Genomic DNA, 21,099 nt, shown 5'->3' on the forward strand with positions numbered 1-21,099 from the left:
AATCAATCAATCACTTTAACAAAAGAAAAGATAAAAACCATATGATTCTGTCAATAGATGCAGAAAAAGCATTTGACAAAATATAGCATCCTTTCTTAATAAAAGCCCTTGAGAAAGTCAGGATAGAAGGATCTTACTTAAACATTATAAAAACCATTTATGAAAAGCCCACAGCTAATATCATCCTCAATGGGGAAAAACTGAGAGATTTCCCCCTGAGATCAGGAACACGACAGGGATGTCCACTCTTACCACTGTTGTTTAACATAGTGCTGGAAGTCCTAGCATCAGCAATCAGACAACAAAAAGAAATAAAAGGCATCAGAATTGGCAAAGATGAAGTCAAACTTTCACTTTTCACAGATGACATGATACTCCACATAGAAAACCTGACAGACTCTGCCAGAAGCCTTCTAGAACTGATCCATGAATTCAGCAAAGTTTCAGGGTACAAAATCAATGTACAGAAATCGGTTGCATTTTTATACACCAATGATGAAGCGACACACAATTGCATGAAAAACCATAAAATATCTAGGAATAAACCTAACCAAAGATGTAAAAGACCTGTACGATGAGAACTATAGAAAGCTTATGAAAGAAATTGAAGAAGACACAGAGAAATGGGAGAACATTCCATGCTCATGGATTGGAAGAATAAACATTGTGAAAAGAGAAAGAGAAATCAAGAAACTGATTCCATCCACAATTGCATATAAAAACATAAAATACCTACAAATAAACCTAACCAAAGATGTAAAGGATGTATGATGAAAACTGTAGAAAACTTATGAAGGAAATTGAAGAAGACACAAAGAAATGAAAAAACATTCCATGCTCATGGATCAGAAGAATAAACATTTATAAAATGTCATTATTACCCAAAGCAATCTACACATTCAATGCAATCCCATTCAAAGTTGCACCAGCATTCTTCTCAAAGTTAGAACAAACTATCCTAAAATTTGTGTGGAACCACAAAAGACTCTGCTGAATAGCCAAAGTAATATTGAAGAAGAAAACCAAAACGGGAGTCATCACAATCCCAGACTTTAGCCTCTACTACAAAGCTGTCATCACCAAGACAGTATGGTATTGGCACAAAAACAGACACATAGACCAATGGAATAGAATAGAGAACCCAGAATTGGACCCACAAATGTATGGCCAACTAATGTTTGACAAAGCAGGAAAGAGTATCCAATGGAAAAAAAAAAAACAGCCTCTTTAACAGGTGGTCCTGGGAGAGCTGGACAGAAACATTCAGAAGATTGAAACTAGACCACTTTCTTATACCATACACAAAAATAAACTCAAAATGGATGAAGTACCCGAATTTGAGACAGGAAACCATAAAAACCCTAGAGGAGAAAGCAGGAAAAAAACCTCCTTGACTTCAACTACAGAAATTTCTTACTTGACACATCCCCAAAGGCAAGGGAATCAAGAGCAAAAATGAACTACTGAGACCTCCTCAAGATAAAAAGCTTCTGCACTACAAAGGATACAATCGAGAAAACTAATAGGCAGCAGGAGGAATGGGAAAAGATAGTTGCCAATGACAAATCAGAGAAAGGGCTAGTATCCAAAATCTATAAGGAACTCACTAAACCTCCCACCCAAAAAACAAATAATCCAGTGGAGAAATGGGTAGAAGACATGAATAGACACTTCTCCAAAGAGGACATTCAGATGGCCAACAGACACATGAAATGATGCTCATCATCACTCATTATCAGGGAAATACAAATCAAAACCACACTGAGATACCACCTCATGCTGGTAGAGTGTCTAAAATGAACAAATCAGGAGACTATAGATGCTGGTGAAGATGTGAAGAAACAGGCACCCTCCTACACTGTTGGTGAGAATGTCAACTGGGGCAGCTGCTCTGGAAAACAGTGTGGATGTTCCTCAAAAACTTATCAGTAGAACTTCCCTATGACTCAGCAATAGAACTGCTAAGAATTTACCCAATGGATACAGGAGAGCTGATGTATAGGGGCACATGTACCTCAATGTTCATAGCTGCACTTTCAACAATAGCCAAATCATGGAAAGAGCCTAAATGTCCATCAACTGATGAATGGATCAAGAAGATGTGTTTTGTATATACAATGGAATACTACAGGGCAATGAAAAAGAATGAAATCTGGCCATTTGTAGCAATGTGGATGGAACTCGAGGGTGTCATGCTAAGTGAAGTAAGACAGGCAGAGAATGACAGATACCATATGTTTTGTCTCAGAAGTGTAACAAGAAAAACTTAGCAAAGGACTATGGGGGAGGGGAAAATAGTTGGGGAGAAAGAGAAAAGCAAGACATGAGAGACTTTTGAATACTGAGAACAAACTGAGTGCTGATGGGGGAGTGAGAGAGTGGAAAGAGGGTGATGGGCATGGAGAAGGGCACCTGATGGGATGACCACTGGGTGTTACATGGAATCCAACTTGACAATAAACTATTTTTAAAAATCTTTTAAAAAATGCTTTCCCCCTTTCAGCCTGCTTTACGTAAGGTGTCTATAACCTTCCCTTGTGTGTATGAGATGCCTGTAGTAGCTCTAAGAACCACTTTCTTGCCACAACAGAGAAGGAAGGATGGGAGAAGGTGGGTTTTCTTGTGAATTTTTGAGAGACCTGAAATAAACCTTTTCCAGACATCTTCCAGCAGATGTAAGCACAACTCACTGGCCTGCCTGTCCCTGAAAGAGTCATTAGCAAAGGGAATAGGGACCTTATGGTTGGTTTAGATTGGGTAGAGGCATTCCCTGGGGCATGACACAGCCCAGACTTGAACAATATGGACTCCATTTTCAAGGCAGTTGAGAATGCCACTAGGAGAGTCTCCTTCACAAGATGAAAAAAGAAAGGAAAAGAAAACTGATTTAAAAAAACTTTCCAGAAATCCCTATGAAATCTCTTCTCAGTAAAATTTATCCTCTGTATATCAACATTTTAAATGTGTACTATGCAGATAACTTATCATAGTGAAACTTTTTTTTCTAAACGTTCTTTTAAATTTTGTGCAACTTACTACTTACAAGGGTAATTTGTGAAAATTTTATTATTTTGAATATGTTGTTTACCAGCTCATTATATCTCAACAGAGTGGAATAAAAACAAGAAATTTTTTCATTTCCTCACTGTGACTCCTATCGGAGCTCGGCTGCAGCCCCTGTCCAGTCCCTTAGGTATCTCTTGGGAAGATTCCATGATTCTAGTTACCTTCAATTACCAAGATTCTATTCATTTAAAAATTTTTATCTAAATGCCTATTTAAATCCCATTTCTCCCCTTCTCTAAAGATTAAGTCTTCAGAATGGATGAGACTTGTGGTCTGCTCTTTCCTTCTGCTCCAGCATCTTGAACTTGGTGAACAGGAAGACACAGTCCATTCCTGGAATACCTCTTGGTTCTTTTTTCTAGTCTCCAGCTACTCTGATGTTGGGTTAGGAAGAAGGGATCCAGGAGAATGGTAAATGCCTTTTTACTGGAGATGTTTGTTGTTTCTCTGTGTTAGTTGCTGCCTCGGAGTTGCTCCAAACTGGCCACCAACACACTCCCAAGTGAAAAAGATTTTCTGACACTGACTCACAGGTTGCATGCACAAAATATTTGGAAGGTCTTATTGAGGTTCTCCCTACTACACAATTTTCTGATGTTGTAGCCCACGTCCTCACATCCACTTTCCCTTATGATCCTTTTCTGGTTGAAAACTCCACAGGCTTGCTCCTGAGAGGTAGCCTTTGCCTTTGAGCAACATCTTCAGATGAGAATGACCAGATGACACAAAACTGGCATTTTTCTGTAATGCCATAGGAAACTCTGCATCCCAACTGTGGCTGTGTGAGCATCTCCATCATTGGTCCTTGCTGTCTGTCCTGCCCCTTTGTCTTTCCTGTCCCTCTTCAGTTAGGCTGTGGGGAAGATTTCAAGGATACTTGCTTTGGGAATTGCCTATCTGGTAAAAAGATCCAGCTTTTCCCTTTTGCAGGCACCTGTGGTCTTTATGTGTGATTCTTTTAGAAATCCTATCACTTGTCCTAAGAGATGAGAAAGCATCTTTATCATGAACACTTGCTATAACAGGCTGATACCCACACTTCTTATGAATCCACGCTTCTCTTAATTCTTTAATAGGGTGGGAAGAGTCACTGGCTGACTCCCTTGGATAGTAAAGATAATGTGTCTCATCTTGCTCTGCCTGAGGTAGGGCCTGGTCCCAGTGTTGGGTTTTTTTTTTAACTTTGTTTTGAGTTTATTTATTTATTTTGGGGGAGAGAGAGAAAGAGAGGGAGAGAGAGTATGTGGGAGCAAGGAAGGGGTGGAGAGATAGGGAGAGAGAGGGAGAAGAATTTCAAGCAGGCTCCATACTGTCAGCATGGATCTCTTTGTGGGGTTCAAAATCAAGAATCTGACACTTGACCAACTGAGTCTCCCAGGCATCTCGGTTCCAGTAGTTTTTTAGAAAGTGGGTATGTAACTTACATGATCCTTAGGTTTGGTTCATTGTTGCCAATATGGGGCCACAATGAATATCCTTCTAACTCTTTTAAGTTTTACATAAAGAAAAATTATTAAAGAGAATTTTACAAGTTTGATCTGTGGATCAACATTCTGTATTAAAGAAAAGAAGAAAACTCTAACATGCTTGGAGAAATTATTTCATCTAATTGTCACAACAAGACAATGAAGTACTATCATTCTTGCCTGGAAAAAAGAAAGAAAATTTAAACTCCAGAAGTATTTAGTGACTTGTCAAATTTCATAGTTAGTGAATGAGGCAGAAACACAGATCTGTCTGATCCCAAAGCCAATACTTTTGTCCCTCTGCAGCATCTGGTACATAGTTCTGATAGTCTCTCCAAATAACTAGTTTTAAATAAGTAGACAACAAGGCACAACTCAGTTAAAAAGGAGTGGTCACTGATTACAAACAGCACTTGATATTTCCACTTAGAGCTCATTCAGCCTAGTCAGTATTTGCGTGAAGAGTGATTCAGGGCCCATGGCAAACAGAGAAGGAATAGGATATGTATCCTTAGCTTCAAACTAGCTTGCAACCAGGAAGGAACCCAAAGACACATAGGAAAAGGTAAAAGGGAAACATCCTAAAACAAAGGCAAAACTCAAATTTTAAAAGGATTCTCAAGTTCAGTTTCATGTTTGGGGGAGTGGATGCCATAAAAAGTTACAGTGTGAGGTGAATTCTGAGGAATGAGCAGGCACAGGGGACGAGGGATGTCAGGGAAGGGTTTGAGGGTGGGGAACAGTGTGAAAAAAATAAGAGGGAGAAATCATCTAGCAGGTTTGGGGAACTGTCAGCTATGGCTAGTTTGGCTGGAATGTGAGGTGTGTGGAATTTGTGTATTAGAGATAAGGAGATTAAAATTTAAGTAAAGGTCAGATCACAGAGAACCTTCCATGTCAGGCTAACCTAACCTTCCATGTTTTTGTCATTGAAAGAACTTGAGCTGAGTATTATTTCACTAGAGTTGAGCCTTAGGACAGTGAATTTTGTAGTGTCATGTAGGATCAATTAGAGCAGGAGAAACTGAAAAAGTAAAAATGAAAGGTAGCCAATCATCCAGGGATACACTGGAAGAGTAAATACTAGCACAGATGTAGATCTAATGGAACCTTTGCATATGATTCATTTGAGTATAAAGTAGAACATTCATTTTTCAAAGTTGTTTGGCAATTTCTTATAAAGTTTACTTATGACCCAGTAATTTCACTCCTGAGTACTTACCCAAGAGAAATGACAACATATGTCCATAAAAAGGCTTGTATAAAAATATTGCCAACAGCCTTCATCGATATATTGAAATCCTTGAAACAATCCAAATGCCCATCAGCAAAAAATTAAATAAACGATTTGTAGTATATATATAATAGAATATTATTTTACAATTAAAAATAAGCTATTGAAAGACACAATGACATGGTTGAATCTCAACAGTATAATGTTAAGGAAGCTAGGAGTATGTGCCATGGTGATCCCATTTATTTGAAATCCAAATTCAGGGAAAGCTAATATGTGGAAATAGGAATCAAATAGTAAGTTGAGGGGAAGGAAATAAAGAGAAAGGTAAAAAATGGACTTGAAAGTGCATGGGGGAACTATCTGAGGGGTACAGATGTTGTTCATATTATTTTCGGTAGTGGTTACACATCTGACACAATTGTCAAAAACTCATCCATGTGAATGTGTGGAACCTCTGCATTTTATTTTATGTTAATTATAACTCAGCTAAAAAAATTCTAGTACACTAAATATGTAGTGTACACTCAACCTTCCTGGAAAAACATAACTAACAAACCACAACACTCCAATACATTACCTGAGAAATCAATCAAAATAAAAAAGTGGAAATAATGATTGAAAAGGTTCAAAAGGTGAGCAATGATACCAATAAAAACCTATATTAAAGATAAAATAGTAAGCTTAGATTAAAAAATTAATGACTTTTGTAAGAGACAATGAAAGTTATGAGATTAATACTTTAATAAGAGCCTGTGTCTTAAAGACTAAATTATGGGCAAAAATTCTGAAAAGTCAGTAGAAAAAGATAAAGCAGTGATGTGTTAAAAAATCTATAATTAAAAGGACTAAAATCTTGCTGCAGAAAAAGCCAGTATTATGCTCAAATGACGTATTTATACATTTAAAAGAATTCATTGTAAACTCTTCAAAGAATATTTTTTCTATTAAGTTCATGGTTCATAAAATTTGCTTTGGAAACCAAACAAATTTGGCTACATTTACTTCTTACACTGAGAGGTAATACAGTGCTTGTTGAAGCGTGCCCTTCTATCTGTTCCGGAGGTAAAGCTCATGTAAAAAAAGGCAGCATATAACTTTCTGTAATTAGTTTAGGAAACAAAATTAATTACTATTCACTATCTCTCACCCAGATAAGCTCTAAGAAGTATATACTTAAGGTTACCTGTTTGGAGAGTCAGAAATTATGTTTCCTATTCTAAAGCAAGATAGAAATCTGTAGAATTTGTCATTCTTGTGGCTTGCTTGGGAAGCAAAAGTGAGTTAAGAGTAGTTGAAATCCCTTTTGAGAAGGAAAGTACAGCCTCGCACGGTGTATACATCATGTCCCCTTCTCTAGAAGGAAAGCTACGCTGTCACCCGGAGATGCATTTTCCCGTGATGGCAAGATGATATTCTGTGTAGAGACTCTACAACGCAAACTCTTGAAATACACTATGATAATTTGCATCTCACCAGCCTCCCACCCATTCTGGATACTTGTCAATTCTCTGAGATTCTGATGCCCTAAAATACTAACACAGGGCTACTGGAAATAAGGGGAACGACCCTTAATGAGCCAGCAGTTGAATAAATTGGGTAAATGTCTGCAAGGAAATATTAGATCGCTAATAGGTGGAGCAAATTAGATCTGTATTAACATTGTATATTATTTAGATGTTAAATGGAAAAAGTAAGTTTCAGAATCACATTGTATTCTAAGTATTCATTTTGGGTAAAGCAAATCACAAGGAATTTTGGGTAAAACAGCTCCCACTATAAGACATGAAAGCAGACCAGCAAATGTTATACCAGAAGAGTTAATACTATTTTTCATATTTAAAAGAAAAAAACATCACTGATATATTTAAAATGTACATGATAATAGCTTGGTAAATGTATGTACCATAAAAGAAAATTCAAGAAAGATGAGTTGACAGGTGTGGATGGACAGATGAATGGATGGATAAGCGGATGGGGAATTCTGAAGGCAGATTATTTTCTATTATTTTTCTGGTATCTGATATTTCCAATAATAATTCTGTTGCCAAAACTTTCTTTTGTTCTCCTTATCCTCAGTGTTCTAACATTTCATAATCAGAATGTGGATGAGAGGCTTTTCTATTTAAATACTCCTATTCGTCTTAAGCTCTGAAAAATACTCATTGCTTTTCAGGTAATTTATTTGCTCTGTTCTATCTTTGGGGCACTACTACTTTTTGGCTGTTAGACCTCCAGGATAGATTTCTGCTTTGATTTCTCTAAAACATTCCATATCTTTTTCATGTTGCTCTACATTTTGAGAATTTTTTTCATTATCTCCCTTTTTTAATTAAAAGATCATTTTATAAACTTTGTTCCTTTCCATAGCATTACGTTCTTCTTGACTTATGGGTACCATATCTTTTTAAAAATTTTTTTCTTTATAGTTTATTATCAAGTTAGTTTCCATGTAAATCCAGTGCTCATCCCAACAAGTGCCCTTCTCCATGCCCATCACCCCCTTTCCCCTCTCTCAGTCCCCCATCAGCCCTCAGTTTGTTCTCAGTATTCAAGAGTCTCTCATGGTTTGCCTCCCTCCCTCTCCCCAATTATTTTATGCAAACCAGTGACCAGAGTGCCCAGGCCAGTGGAGGGGAGAGATAAGAATGGGATAAGGGAAAATACATCTGAATAGCAAGAATTGATCTAGAGTTAACCATGGCAATCCATCAATGTTGCTCTTGTCCCCTCTCCGTACAAGGAAAAAAAAAAAAGCAGCTCTCTAGCACGGATGGGCGTGGCTTGGTGTAGGCAAGTCTTGCCTCCCCAGCAGGTCCTCTGGGCTGCTCCCTGAGGCCCTGCCTCGGTGGTTGTTGGGAGGAATATGGTGGCATCCCAGTCCCTTTTCAAACCAAGCATTGCTAATCACTCTTTTGGGTCAGATCTCCCTGTGCTGTGGGCATAGCCAAGGTGGGCCGAGTTCTCAAGCCCCGCCTCGTTTCCAGAGCTTTGTCCTCACGCTTTAAAGATACAGCCCGGCTGGCAATCCTACCGGCTGAGCTGCTTCCTAGCTGGGATCCAGTAGGGGGAGTAGGGGAGTAGTTTCTCCTGGCACCGCCTGGGATGGGATGCCCAGCCCAAAGAAAGTGCCACAGCTAGAGAAAGGATCTCTCTCCAAATGCCCTGCAGTTAGAGATGCGCTGATAGGATCCCTCTCTGTCCCTGGCCAAGGTTTTTCTCTTCTCCAGGGACCGTTCTTGAGCAGTTTCAGCCACTCTTTCTCTTCCCTTCCCTGTATCTCTCCACAGTTTCTGCAGAGGAGGCTTCCTCCCCTCCATGCCTCTGGGTCCCAGACTGTTTTTATCTCCCCCAGTTTGCAATCACACACCTATGAGGCTGTCTTCTTAGTGGACTCTGTCTCTTTTCCTCCCAGACTCTTGCGGTTCAGTGTTCTATGGCTTCAGCCCTTCTTTGTTTGAGAGATGCGGGTGGGTGAAAAGTATGGAGCTCCCTGCTTCTTCACCATCTTGCCCTGGAATTGGGGGAAAGCATTTTCATGCACAAAGGCATTGAGCTGCAGAGCCAGACCCTAAGTAGCCTTCCTGCAGCTGGCTTGGAGGCAGGTGGCCTCCCCGTTGTGGATCCAGGACACGGGTTTCCTGCCCCTAGTGCAGGAAGCTCCAGCAGATGCACTGAAAAGGAGCTACCTGGGGGCCACGGTGGGAAGGGAAAAATGCTCCTCAGAGATTGGACGCTGCTCTTAGCAGAGGCCCTTCTGAAGTTGCTAGAGCTCAAGGCAATCAGTTGTGGTTTGCTAGTGCCCACAAGCCAAAGATTTTGGTCTTCCCAGAACCACGAAGGCGATGAGTCTCATCTGGGAATAGCATCCCGGGCAAGTGGCCACTGTGGTTTCTGTACCTGAGCCTGAGGGTCTTGAGGACCTCAAAATTTCTTATGGTTAGAAAACAGTGTTCTGTGGGCTGAGAAAGTACTGGGATGACTAAGCTTAAACTGACATCTTGTGGTTGGGTATGAAATAGGCACTTCAGGAAGAAATTCCCACAGACTGGGAATGGGTGGGAAGACCGGGGTTCTGAGAATGGCAAATATTAATAAGTAATTAACTAGGAGGTCCTGGGTGGCTTGACTGTAGGTCAAGAGCCTCCGACTCTTGGTTTCAGCTCAGGTCATGATTTCACGGTTCATGGGATCTAGCCCCACATCGGGTTCTGTGCTGACAATACAGAGCCTGTTTGGCATTCTCTCTCTCTCTCTCTCTCTCTCTCTCTCTGTCCCTCCCCTACTCACACTCTCTCTTTCTCTCTCAAAATAAACATTAAAAATTAAAAAAATATAAACCAATTAACTAAAAAACAAAAAATGAACAAATGAATGTTTTCTGATTATATGATGAAATTCTTTAACTGCAATTTTAAAAATGTTTTATTTATTTTTGAGAGAGAGAGAGAGAGACAACGTGTGCAGAGGAAGGTCAGAGAGAGAGGAATACACAGAATCCGAAGACAGGCTCCAGGCTCTGAGCTAGCTGTCAGCACAGAGTCCGATGCAGGGCTCAAATCCACAAATGGCAAGATCATGACCTGAGCTGAAGTCAGACACTTAACTGACTGAGCCACTCAGGTGCCCCTTTAACTGCATCTGAAAATATATCTATGAAAACATAATATGCAGTAATATATATGTATATATATGTGTGTGTGTATATATATGTGTGTGTGTATATATATGTGTGTGTGTGTATATATATATATATTATATATATATGCTAATCCAAATAGCACAGGTAGAAATTATCCAAAAAAGGTTAAAAGGTTAATTCTGCATCCAATTAATTCTAGTACATGGGAGATCCTCTTTCCTTTACTGTTTGGTGGCCCCTAATCTGAGCAGACTATGGATGCTGGTAGGTATTCCTTAGAACACCAAGGAGTGTTAGAATGTTCCACCAACCCACCTGTGCCCCTGGTCACTTTATGTTCCAGACTCAGGCTCAGGCTAAGTTCCTTTCCTCTGTCTCCTCCTGCAGGTCTCTGACATCTTTTCTGCTTTGTAGTTATTCCCTGTTTTGCCACAGAACGTGGACTAAGCAGCTCCCTCCAATCATAATTAATAAAAGGACTATAGATTAAACAGACTTTCCTGACCCTTGAGGATAACAAAAGGGAACTGCAGTACACAAAAGGAAAACTTAAAAATAATACTCCAGCTTTTATTTTCCTGGAATTCATCCCCTGCTTTCCCCCCGTGATTTCTCTACTACTGGTCATAGCTCTTAGATTGATGTCATGTATCCAAGTCCTGTGCTTTGCTCCCAAAAGGATCCAAAGGGTTTTTAATGTCATGCAGAGTGAAAGACCCCAAGTCCTGCCTCTGGTTCCTGTCTGAGAAAGCAAAAGATCAATTCACATCATATTAAGTTCTGCAGTCATTCACCCAGATCATGAGGATACCAGATGCTCTTTTGCTGAGGACAGAAGAAAAAAGGATGATTAATTCAGTTCAATTCAACCCCCACTTGAGGTTTGGTATCTGGGAGGGCATGAAGGGCATGGTTCTGGGATACTAGTCATGTTCTATTTCTTAATCTGTGTGCTGACCCCATGTTCATGTTTATTTTGTGAAAATCCATGCAGCTGTACTTAATATATTTGTACATTTCATTATGTATATTATTCTTCACCAAAAAAAAAGTTTGCTTGAAAATTCTAATGCCCCTGCACATTCACCAGGACATACACATACAATGCAGCAGGTGGCACTGTGAAAAGCAAAAAAGCAATTCCAAAGAAATGAAGATGCTGCCTTTCCCCATACATATGAGTACAGTGTAAGTGTGAGTAAATGTGTAAACCTACTTCATGCGCTTTTACTAAAGAAAAATGGGTCAAAAATCTATCAACATGGTAGACTCCCCAAAGACAATGGAGGTGCCACTATGAGGAAACATGCAAGTTAGTAATACACTTAATACTCCCCAGAGTAGGAAGTTACCTGCAACCAATTTCGGGTGACAGAAATTAAAAAGAGATGTAGTTGTCATTATATCTGCATACTATCATTATAGCTGTGTTAGTAGTTATTGTGATGTTGATGTATTATTGCAAATACCACATACTTTCTAATATTCTTAGAAGTCATAAAGAACTTATATTAAAATCTTCTCCAAATTGGCAGTTGCCTCATAATACAGCCAGATATAGTAGAAAGGAGAAAAAAGAAAGGAGAAAGTGGGTCAAATCCATTAACAGCTGCAACATGTCAGGTGAACCACATTATCTCTCAAGCTGTTTCCTCACCATCTGACCCCCCACCCCACCCCCCATAGCCTAGCAGTGAGAATAAAGAAAATGCTGCACACGGAAGTCCTCTATAAACTTCCTTCACAGGGTGTCTCTTGATGATTGCAGATCTGTCTTGAGAAATGAAAGACCAAACCAGTCCGTTCTGTAACTCGAAGGGCAGCTTCAGATTTCTGGCACTTTGGTACCTTGCGAGATGGTCTCAAGGAAGCTGTGTCAGTGGGTTTTCCTCCCACTCTTGCAGATCAGAGTACTGTCACTTCAGTCTTTCTCAGTTTGATAGATGCTGGTGGGCGAAGATTACAGAGCTCCCTACTTCTCCACCATCTTGCCCTTCTCCTTAAGGAAGCGGTGTCAGCCAAATTCAATTGCTGCACCTCTATGTTCACAGCAGCATTATTTATAACATCAAGACATGGAAGCAACCGAGGTGTTCATTGATGGATGAATGGATAAAGACATTGTGGTCTACATATATACAGTGGAATGTTATTCAGCCATAAACCACGAGGAGATCCTACCATTTGAAACAACAGAGAGAGACAAATACCATATGGTCTCACTTATATGTGAAATTTTTAAAAAATCATAGGAAAAGAGACCAGACTTGTGGTGACCAAAAACAGAGGAGGATGAGAGGAGGGGAAAAGGTGCAACGTCCAGTTATAAGTTGAATTAAATACTAGATATGTGGCACATATGATGACTGTCGCTAACACTGATGTATGACATATGGGAACTACATATAGTTAAGAAAGCAAATCCTGAGAGTTCTCATCACAAGAAGAAAATTTGACTTCCTTTTCCACTTTAAAAGAAGTATCAGATGAAGCCTTTGTAGGATGGACATACTTACTCTTGGATAACAGCATGCCTTCCAAGATCTGTTCTCTTTTTTTAGTGTATCTATAAGAGAAGATGGATGTTAGCTGAACTTACTGAGGTAATCATTTCACAGCATATGTAAATTAAACCATTATGCTTTATGCCTTAAACTTATACAGTGATTTATGTCAATTATTTCTCAATAAAATGGGAAAAATGTAAAAATTCAACTGGCCTTTGATTAATGGTGCTTAATAATCTGCCACATGAAGTGATGTATATATATATATATACAAAGTGAGAGTAAGACGATTCTTTACCTTCAGCCCTGCACCCCTGCAGCTGATGTATCAGCGCCCCCCTCAGTTCTCTCCTTGCCCCTGCTTCTGTGCACATAGTGGCCTCTAACTACCAGGTCCTGTGTCACTGTGCTGGGGGTGTTCTCTGGTGAGTGAGGCTGCATCACTTTTCAAGTCTCTTTATATATATATAAATATATATATATATATATATATATATATAATATATATATATTCTTCTACATATATATTCATCCCTAAAAATATCCATATTGTCCGTACACTTACAGTCTACATGTCACTGGTATCATAATTTATGTTTTTTGTTTGTTTTTGGTTTTTGGTTTTTTTGCAAATCATTTTACTTCAATCAGCATTATACTTTTGAATTACATCCATATGGATACATGTAGCTGTACAATATGCTATTGTATGCATATAATGTATGTTTATGAATTCTATTTTTTATTATTGAGGTTCTTTCCAATTGTTTTTTTGCTGTTACAGACAGTATTTTTGTGACCTCATACACATGTCTCCTTGTGGATGTGTGCAAGAGTATCTTTAGAGTGGTATCTAATAATAATAACATTGAAGCTGCTGCTACTAAAATTAAGACCTGATGGCTCAGTCAGTTAAGCGTCCAACTTTGGCTCAGGTCATGATCTCACCATTCTGGGTTGGTGCCCCAAGCAGGTTGGAGCCTGCTTCAGATTCTGTCTGTCTCTCTCTCGCTCTCTCTCTTTTCCCCTCCCCCACTCACACTCTGTCTCTCTCTCTCTCTCTGAAATATAAATAAACATTAAAAGAAAAAAGTAAAACCTGCAACTTACTGAGAGCTAAAAAGGTAACTTCTTCCAAACATTGCAGATATATCAAATCTTTCCATTCTCACATCAGCCTTACAAAATAAATAATTATTATTCTTATTTTATGGATACAGAAAACATAAGTGGGCAGTTGATGGGTCATGTGATACATAAATTTTCCATTTTACCAGATATAGTAGATTTTCCTTTAAAATGTTATAACAATTTCCATTTCCATTAGAGGTATATGTTAGTTTTTATTCATCTATGTTCTTCCAGCCTTTAATAACATCAGACTTTCAAAACTCTTTACAGAGATAAAAATGTATATTTATGTGTTATTTGTGTCGATAGCTCGGATGAGAAAGAGAGAGATCGAAGGAAATTCTGTCTTAAGAGTATGGATAATAAGGAGACCACAGAAGTTGGGAGTTTGAGAACACAATAAAATGTCCCAAGAAGAGTCAAACATTACTGATTGCTGGCACACGCCTGTCCAAACAGTGGGGCCATACACTAGTAATGGCCTTGTTTTCCCAACAGTCACAGGGGTGTTGGACACAAAAGGGAAAATCTCAGCTAAAAATCAGAGTAAAGAAAATCTCATTTCTTTCAGTTCTCTCCCAGCTTGAACATTGTAACTTTACAGTGAGGGATGTATCCTGAACACCCCCACATTCTCTTTCTTAGTTGTGAATGATTCAAATAGCACTGAAAAAATCAGTACCTTTGTTTAAGAAACCTAAAATGTTTTCTTCTCCCCAGAATTGGTGAATTTTTCTTAGATCTCCTGCAAAAGGAAAGAATGTTTATTATGTATGTTTGATTGATGGAAAGATAAACTCAAATTATGAACATAAGGAGATTAAGGATCTTTAAAATTGTGGTCAAAAGCGGATAAAAATAAAACTGTCTGGCTCATGGAGTTTGCGGGAAATGCCATTTTCCATGAACACACTTACAATTACACTTTAAGAGCACCGAGACCTAAAATCCCACCAAATGGAAAATTCCCACCATGTGGGAAGTGGGCTTCTTACCACACGGGCTGTTGATTCCCTCCTCATCAAAGGGACCCTCCGTATTTAGTAGATTTCAGAAACTCTAATATTTTGGTGAGGGGATATGCAAACATACTTGAATGAGTAAAAGTGTAAGATGTGTTTTGCAAAGAAATAAAACTTCAGGCCATAAAAAGTTAGGATATGCTCACAGCAGCAAAAAATCCCTACATTTGTCACACAGCCTATGTTTTTGTGAAAAATTCCTTTCTCCCCAGAAAACTTAGAAGTACTATCATCTCCATAAAATGGTAGCCCCTCCTCCTCAAAGGGAGCAGGTCAGAACTTTAAAACTTCTGACTCTCTATTGAATTTTACAGAGGAAGCTTGATGAGGCCACGAACCAGCCCTTTGATTCGGCATTTCCAGAGGGAATACTAAAGTAACAATACAAGCTTCCTTCTTTTGCTTCTCAGTCCCACCGAATTTATTTTATTTTTAAAAATTTTTATATTGTTTCTTATTTTATCTTTGAGAGAGAGAGAGAGACAGCATGAACAGGGGAGGGTCAGAGTGAAAGGGAGACACGGAATCTGAAGCAGGCTCCAGGCTGTGAGCTAGCTGTCAGCACGAACCCACGAACCAACCGCGAAATCATGACCTGAGCTGAAGCCAGACACTCAACTGTCGGAGCCACCCACGCGCCCCTGTCCCACCCAGTTGTAAAAGGTCTCTAAGTTCTTCAAACACCTACCTGAATTATTTGGTAGAAAACAAAAGAGAAGTAAATATCTCTTTGTAGCATTCCAGTTAGAAAGAAAAGCTGGGGTTTAATGTCACTGTTATCCACCAAATACCCTCTGCTCAGGGATGGAATGTCTTCTCTTCCTCTTGCTTAGAACTAAAAAAATATATATGTCATGGTGGAGTCTTGATTATGAGGGTTTGGTTTCTAAGTGATTTAGTGATTATAAGCCAGTCCATATTCTTCTGTGAAATTACTTGAAGGTAGATGGAAACTTCAATGATATTAAAAAAAAAAAGATTCCTTTTTAAAAAATACTATCCTTTGTCTGTGTTTTGACTTAACCACAGTGTGTCTATTATTCCCCATTAGGAGATCTCTTCCTGAGCTGTCCTAAGGTATCTGAGACGTCAAGTTATATATAACACATGATTCCTGGAGAGCCCATCCCACTAATGAATATTCTAGTTAGCAAGGCTTCTGCTAATGAAGTACTCAGAAGCCAATGTATTTTAAATTAACTCAAAACAAACAAACAAAAAAACCCAAACAAATAAAGAAACAAAAAGCAAAAAGCAAACAAAAAAATGCAAAGCATTCTGCCATTCCAGAGTAAGTATGTTTGTCTTGTGACAGGTTTCTAGGGAAGTCATCTGATACTTCTTTTATAGTGAGGTGGGCAGTTGGGGTCCCCGCAAAGACAAAAGTTTAGGGAAGGAATGTGGAGAGATAAAAGGAAGGGAAAGATATGGGGAGTCGTTGATGAGAGACTCAGAGGAGTTGCAGTAGAAGAAATCTCATCTTTTAAAATATTTCATGGCTCCTCAATAAATCAGCACATTTAGAAATCCGTTTCCTTTTAGGAAACCTACACCTTTGTTATCTTGAACACATCCTAAAGTTATGTCTTTGGGGTTATACTGAATTCCAAAGAATTGTATTTTGGAGAGGAGGATTAACCTAGATGATATTAAGCAATAATGACTAATTTTGGAAAATATGCTCATAAGTACATGCTTGTATCTACCAAAAGATACTCCATCCCCAACTCAGTCTTATAACCTTTGATCCACAGACTGTGGCATGGGCACTAGGGAAAAAAGCCACAAATGAGGCAATAAATTCAATTTCAAGAGTTGAAAATTGGACCCACCATTGTTAGTCATTGTCTTAGTTTGGGATATTCCAGAGGCTGCTGCTAAGACAGGGATGTGAGATGTCTAAAGTCAGCAGCAGCAGCTACCAGTGCACTGGAAAGCATGCTGGAGTACAATGGGGGGAGGCGAAGGATGGGGGGAGGGGAGATAGAGCCCCAGTGAGTTAAATATGGAGAGGGGAGCTCTGAAGAAAGCCTTGAAGATAGAGCACAAAGGATGAACGAGAGAGGGAAGCTGGGAGAAGCATGGGGCAGGCTCAATACTAGTATTTAGAGAATGTTAGATAAAAACCAGGGAGGGGAAGTGCTTAGGAGGGGCAAGATCTGCTTCCCAACTATGCATCATCAACTTTAGAGGTAGCACGATTTTAAAGGGCCAAGTTCAGTGGATCCAGAATGGGGCTCCACCTCTTGAGAGGTCCTTTCCTAGCTCAATTCAAAAGCCGTGAGCAAATAGTTGGCAGTGCCCAACACTTGAGAGAAGGAATTGGAATGTCACTTGCTTACATGTCAAGGAGGTGGAAGACAGGACCCGAAAGTTCCAGAGGAGAAGGTGAGGATTAGAAGTAGTTTTACCCAGAGGAAAAGAGTTAGGGAGAGGGAGGGAGGCAAATCATGAGAGACTCTTGAATACTGAAAACAAACTGAGGGCTGAAGGGGGAGGGGGAAAGAGGAAGGGGAGTGATGGTCATGGAGGAGGGCACTTGTGGGGAAGAGCACTGGGTGTTATATGGAAACCAACTGGACAATAAACTATAAATTTTTTTTACCCCTTACACCCTCTTTGTTATTCCTTGAGTGTTTCCCATGACCCTCTTCTGAAATTATGGTGAATGTAACCTTTTCATGATTCCATATTAACTTCTTCAGGAAAATAAAGTGAGATACTTGTCTCCCTTGCTGCTCACAGCCCTTGGCCCCAGGCTAGGCTTACTGCTTTAATTTATAGTTAAACTGTAAGCATCAGAGTACAGATTACCATTACAGTCTCTAAGAGCAGAGAGGACCTTGCCTTTTAAGATGTTCCCCTGACTTCCCTCGCCCCCGCAGGTCTTCAGTTTTTCCTTTGTGCACTGGGGGAAGTTCTTTCATTCCCAATAGAGTTCAGGGCATCTCGGCTATGCAGGAGACACTATGGGGGAACAAACTCAAAGAGAGGTTGAGAAGTTGAGATGGACTCCTGTCTGATCCTGCACCATGGTAGGCTGAATGTGGGGGTGACAAAGAGGTAAACCCCAACACTCAATGATGAATAGCTGGGACATCTGGCTGGCCTACAGCATACTGGCAGACAACTGCATGTGGTTCTTCTCAGCATCCCCTTCTTAAGCATTGCTTTGTCTGGACCCTGACCAATATCATCCGTACCTTGGCTATGTATGTCTTCTTACATATGGTGAAAAGGATACCCTTGGAGACCCTGACCGAGGAAAGGCCCAGCTACTGACACACTGGGAGCAGATGGACTAGGGGCTCCAATGTATCTCTTCTCACAAATCCCTCAGCATCTCTCCTATTGTCCTCTACCTCCTGGCCAGCTTCTACACCAGGTATGATATTGTTCACATCCTCCTAAACACAGCCTCATTGCTCAGCCTACTGCTGCCAAAGTAGCCGCAGTTCCATGGGGTTTGTCTCCTTGGCATCAATCAATACTGAGGGATGGGGCTGGAGATGATGCTGGCCCAGAGGACTATAATGTCCTGTCCTTCTCCATACTATCTTCTGTATCCTCAAAGTCTAAGAACTATACAACCTTTCCCAAGCCTCAGGAAGAAAACAGACTGGAAAATGAGGCTCCCTTGGCTTGGGCTTGCTAAAAGTGGGTTTCACTAAATCAGGAAAGACAGGAAAGATAAAGCCAAATTACTCTCCTCCATAGCAGGAAGCCATGTTTGGGTGGCTTGTCTGGTAACTAAGTTTGTCCAGATCTTCCACTGCCCATGGCCACCTTCCAGCTCTGTTTTACTGTATATTTTCTTTTTAATAGAGATACTTTTTTTTTCAAAAAAGAAAAAGACAAGGATTTGAGGCAATTAGTGTACCTCAGAGGTAAATGAAACATGAGTAGGATAGTGGGGAAATGAGACAGAAAAGTGAACCCACCCTGTAAAGGGAATGATATCAGGCCTCTACTACTGGAGTCACTGGAACTCAATCCTATTGAAAAGTTCAGGGGGTCAGAGTGGAACACAGCCTCAGTGTTTTTCTCTGTCCAGGGCCAAGAGAGCTGGGGTATATTTTATTTGTCAAGTTGGGTAGTGTGTACATGCATGTTTGTAATGTGATTCTATAAGTCTTTCAGTAAATATTAAGTATCACACAACCAAATAAAAAAGCACCAAATAGCAAAAGTAAAGTATAAATGCATATTCATGATCAGGTATTTATGTATTTATTGAGAAAAATGGTTATTTTTTAACTCGGTCAGATGGCCCTTTGACTCGAATATATCAATTTAAAAAAATGATGTCTCTTCTTTTTGCATCATGCATTCATTTATTTATTGCTAACATGAATTCAAAGAAAGTTTGCAATTGTTTTCATTTTATACCAGATCAGGAAATCAAGACACAATTGCCATCATCAAATCTTAATCTTCAGAGAACACCTCTGAAGAACACCTCTAAGAGGCTGTCTTCAGACACAGATTCTAGCAGTGTTTGAGGTGTTCCTCATTTACGGAGTGTAGGCACGCAGATACTTTTGAGTTTTTTCTGAAGTCGTTATCTGGATCTTTCCAGTAAGGGTTTTCTCCTCCTTGGCAGCAGATGAACACACTTTTCACTTACCTGCTTCAGCCCCTCTCTAAGGTTGGTTCTGCACGCAGTGGGGGGCACCCGCTCTTGCTGGTGTCCTTGGAGCTGGAAAGTAGGCAAAAATGGTCTTGCCCTAGTACTGCTTCACTTTCAAGGCTGGGCTGAACTCCTGGAAGCCAGACTCATTCACCCGCTCCTAGCCTGGTCATCTGGAGGGTGCTCTGGACACCACAGCAGGGTCTCCGGGGAAGCGCGGCCACCCACCTTATATAGAGATGTCTTTTTTTAATGTTTATTTATTTTGTGTGTGAGAGAGAGAGCATGAGTAGTAGAGGGGCAGACAGAAAGAGAGACAGAATCAGAAGCAGGCCTAGGCTCCACGCTAGGCCCATCGTGGGGCTCGAATCCACAAACTGGAATCATGACGTGAGCTCAAGTCGGACACTCAACCGACTGGGCCACCCAGGTGCCTCTATATAGAGATGTCTCAATTCAGTTTGAATCTTTGTGCAGGAACTGAAGAAAATGAAATCGAAGTGCAGTATGAAAATTCAAGTAGCAAGTATTACTAATGGATACTCATAGGATTAATAATGACAAGGCAGTTTACCTGATGCTGGTTACATCATGTGAGTATTCCTGCAGTGAAGGAGTCATTTTGATTTATTTTGATTTTTTATTGTACCCTGCCCACTGCCAATCTCAACCCACACGCATTATGTAAGTCTTTGGCATAATTCATTATCCATTGGTGATTGGTGCCTGGACTCTTTATGCTATGGACCCCATCATCGAATGCTGGGGCAATATTTTCTTTAACATTTAAAGTTCCAGAGGGCTAGGGTTACATTGAAAGCACTCATCACAGTCACTCATTCATCTTACAGACATTTAGGGAGTGCCTATTATATGCCTAGAACTGTACTATACAGTGACTTAACCCTTGTCAGTTGAGTCTTTACCAAGAAATGATGCCTAGACCAGGATAGAAAGACAAAAGAGTAATACTGAACAGAGGAGAGTAATAATGCTCTGAAAGACCTTTGATGCTAAGAGCTTTGGGTCCTCTGTCCACCTGTCCTACTTTGCTCTGCCTTTTTAAATGTTTTTCTCCAAAGGCTGGAGTCTTTGACAAGATCCTATAATATGGAGAAAGATATTATGTAATACAAGGGCACACTGTTAGTAATAAAGAGTGAGAAAGAGTTCTCACTGAAATCGGCTTCTTTTTTCATTCAACATTAGTTAAGGGACTGATGTAAAAAGCAGTCTTATATATGAAATGGATGATTAAGTCTTTGGTGTTGTAAAAGCAACTTCATTTAAACATAACCACCCCCACCACCAAAAAAAAGAAGAGGAAAAAAAAAAGTAATGAAAATAATAAGGGAAAAAACCCAAGACACATTTCCTGGGGGGAAAAAACAACAACAAAAA

The 21,099-nt window shown here is 39.8% G+C and overlaps 1 pseudogene; it reads left to right on the forward strand.

The window, feature by feature from the left end:
- Positions 1-9,304: 9,304 nt before the first annotated feature.
- On the forward strand, positions 9,305-18,562 carry LOC115274494 (annotated as a pseudogene).
- The last annotated feature ends 2,537 nt before the right edge of the window (positions 18,563-21,099 follow it).

This window comes from Suricata suricatta, chromosome 12 (assembly GCF_006229205.1).
Source record: "Suricata suricatta isolate VVHF042 chromosome 12, meerkat_22Aug2017_6uvM2_HiC, whole genome shotgun sequence".
Taxonomy (NCBI): Eukaryota; Metazoa; Chordata; class Mammalia; order Carnivora; family Herpestidae; genus Suricata; species Suricata suricatta.